A 3,721-nucleotide genomic window follows, 5' to 3' on the forward strand; every position below is an offset into this window, starting at 1 on the left:
GCCGCCGCCGCCGCCGGGGCTCCACCGCCTTCTGCGTCCCAGTGGGTGTCGGACGCTCCCGGACCGAGCGCCAAACCAGGCAGCCCAATCGCCATCGCTTTTATTTGGCCCCCCCTGTCCAACCAAGCGCCGCCCCGATTGGCGGGACGCGAGGCGGGCTCCCGTCCAATCACAGGGCCCGCCGGGCTCTGAGGCGCCGAGCCAGCCCCACGCAGAGGCGCCCGCGGGACTCGGCCGGGCCGGGCCGGCGGCGCGTGCGCGCGGGCGGGCAGGCGTTGAGGGACGCTGCCGCCTGAGTGGAAGCGCCGCGCCGGCTCTTTGTTCTTTTCGCTGAACGCCCGGCGCCTCTCAGGAAGGCGGCGGGGCCGGCGTTCGGGGAAGAAGGGCCTCCGGAGCCCGAATCCCCAAACCGCGGGCGGGAAGGCGGGCTGGGCGGGGTGGCGGGAACCGGCCGGAGGGCGGGACGGCGCGCTCGCGGCGCTTGGCGGGAACCGCCGCTTCGGTGTTCCCGGGCCGGAGGGGCGGGGCGGGGCCGAAAGCCAAGTTTGAACCAGTTCAAAACTCGGGGGTGGTAACGGTTTCAACTGCCGCGCTCTTTTCCCCGCGCGCGCAGCGGAGGCCCTGGCCGGCCGGCCGGCGGGCGGGAAGCGCCGGACACGAGGGCCCGCGGCACCCGGTCTGCCGGCCAGACGCCTTCTACGGCCCCAGCTCCAGCCCGGCTGGTCTCGGGCGAGGAGCCGCGAGCCTCCCGCGCTCCGGCGTGGCCGATGCGCCGTCCCCCGAGCCGAGCGGAGCGCCCTGCCGGCTACTTTTGTCTGCTGCCCCCCCTCGGCCGCTTGGCCCGACTCGGGTCCCACTGGACTTTGGCTAGTCGATCCCACAGTGCCCATCGCCTTAGAAACCCTGGGAAAGAGAGAAGTCACGATTATTTCAAATTCCTCATTCAGAGCGCCTTGTTCAGACCCTTTACAGTGTTTGTAGTGCCAAGCACGTGTCAGCGTTAAAAATCATTTATCAAGGATTAGTGCTGTTCATGTCCCTCGTGCTAACTTCTCTACAAAGTATTACGATTCCAGCATTTTTCAAGTATTTAAAAAAAAAAAAATCATGGGATGAGCCTGTCTCCACCCAGAGGAGTTAGTGTTATTCCACTTAGGATACAGTCGCCCTTTCTAATTTATCTGGCGGTGAAGTTAAGGTTATTCCAATTTTTTTTAGTAGGATGCAACTATAGGGCAAAGTAACCCCCTCACCCACATAAACTGAGATTCCATATTGAGAATTCACGTGCGGGGCGGGGAAGATGGTCACCTATGAGCTCGAGCTAAAAGCCTAACGGAATCATGCTTTTAGTATTTAATTTTTAAATGACTAAGATTTTTAATAACTAGTTGCTCTCTTTGTGTCCCTAGAGACTGGAACAGTCATTTAACCCACTGATCTACCGCCTTTCCTAAATCACCGTTCCGTTCCTCACATATTAAAGTATGAAAGTGAAAATCACACAGTAGTGTCCGACTCTGCGATCCCATGGGCTGTAGCTTGCCGCCCTCCTCTGTCCATGGAATTCTCCAGGCAAGAATACTGGAGTGACGAAAGCAAAAGATAGAAAACAATCATGTGCCCAAATAAAAGCATGAAAAAATGATAATAGGGCAAAAGCAAGTTATGCATCTGAGTGTGTGTGTGCTTAGTTGCTCAGTCGTATTGGATTCTGCCCACCCTATGGACTATAGCCAGCCAGGCTGTCCATGGGATTTCCCCCGCAAGAATGCTGGAGTGGGTTGCCATTTCTTTCTCCAGTGCATCTTCCCGACCCAGGGATTGAACCTGAGTCTCCTGCCTCTTCTCCGTTGGCAGGTGGATTCTTAACCAATGAACCACCTTGGAAGCCCTATGCATCTGAGAGGTAACTATAAGCTAATGTAACAATTCCATCTGTCTTATACCGGACAGACATTCATAGTCCATGGTACAAGGCCTCCATCTAGACCACTAATTTACAATTGCTTAACCATTTAAATCTCAAAAGTTAACTTCATCCCTAAATCACTTATCAAACTATTGATTTTACCTCATATTAAAATGTGGGCATTTTTTAAAGAAAGACAAAGGAAATTCTATTAGAGATTATAAGCAAATCCAAGCAATATACAAACACACAGCATAGCATGAACTGTCATGTGAGTTGCTAAGGCATTTAGAATCAAGAAATGATGTTGGATCAAGATGTTCCCCCCCAAAAAAATACCTCAGGAAAGGATATTTTAGCCAGACTGTAAAGCAAGCGTAAGATTTAGATTGATGGGAGTGAGGGCACTTGAGAATGAACATGTGCTCCTCAGGATTAGGTGGAGTATAAGTAGAGCTGAGAACTCCAGTTGGCAAAGAGTGAGAGAGCAAATTAAGAGAACCAATATTGTAGAATTTATATTTACAATACATATTTATGTTAAATATAATATGAAGGCTGACCTGGAGCAGGAATTGGGGGTGCCAGTGGATTACAATAGTCTTAAATCAGGGATAACATTATCGAGTTAAGCTAGATGTTTTAGGTCACAGTGTGGCAAAAAAAGAGGATACATTGAAAACATTGCCAAAAGACTTAATTATATATGGAGGACATATGTTATTGTGCAACTCAACTTTGTATATTCACAAATACAGGAAAGTTGGGAAGAAGAAGTATTTCATTTTAGATACTAAGAAAAATTACCTAAAGATTTTCAAGCTGGGAAAGAAGAAAGCATGTATGAACCCCCAATTATTGGGTATGAACCCCAAATTACTAAAGGGACCTAGGTGAAGCAGAAAGCCAGGCTGAACACAAAGGTAGACGTGAATAGTGAGACTCACCAAGCGTTTTTACCTCTGTGAAGATGCTCAGATGACAGGCATGCTCCTAATGACAGGTCATTATTTCCTGTTAAAGAGAGATTCACTATTACAGGGTAAAACCAAAAAGTGGAGAATTAAACTCTGAAGTCAGGACAGAGCTCAACCTTATTCACTGCAGTTCTCCCAAAGTCCACCACTGCACACAGTATATCATCACGGTTTTCCAGAGGAGGACAGGAGAAGGTCAAGTGCAAAATTAAGGTTTATTGGCATCACAGAACTTCCCTTTCAAGCCTACGAATAGGATCTACTTCTCACACATTCATTTGTTCACCTTGCATCCAACAAGTATTATGGAGGGCTTACTACATGAAAAATTCTGAAAGAGATGGGAATACCAGACCACCTGACCTACCTCTTGAGCTGCCTATATGCAGGTCAGGAAGCAACAGTTAGAACTGGACATGGAACAACAGACTGGTTCCAAATAGGAAAAGGAGTGCATCAAAGCTGTATATTGTCACCCTGCTTATTTAACTTATATGCAGAGTACATCAGGAGAAACGCTGGACTGGAAGAAGCACAAGCTGGAATCAAGATTGCCGGGAGAAATATCAATAACCTCAGACATGCAGATGACACCACCCTTATGGCAGAAACTGAAGAGGAACTAAAGAGCCTCTTGATGAAAGTGAAAGAGGAGATTGAAAAAGTTGGCTTAAAGCTCAACATTCAGAAAACTAAGATCATCTGGTCCCATCACTTCATGGGAAATAGATGGGGAAACAGTGGAAACAGTAGCAGACTTTAGTTTTGGAGGCTCCAAAATCACTGCAGATGGTGATTGCAGCCATCTGCAATTAAAAGATGCCTACTCCTT

Source organism: Oryx dammah, unplaced genomic scaffold (assembly GCF_014754425.2).
Source record: "Oryx dammah isolate SB20612 unplaced genomic scaffold, SCBI_Odam_1.1 HiC_scaffold_18, whole genome shotgun sequence".
In the NCBI taxonomy this organism is placed as follows: domain Eukaryota; kingdom Metazoa; phylum Chordata; class Mammalia; order Artiodactyla; family Bovidae; genus Oryx; species Oryx dammah.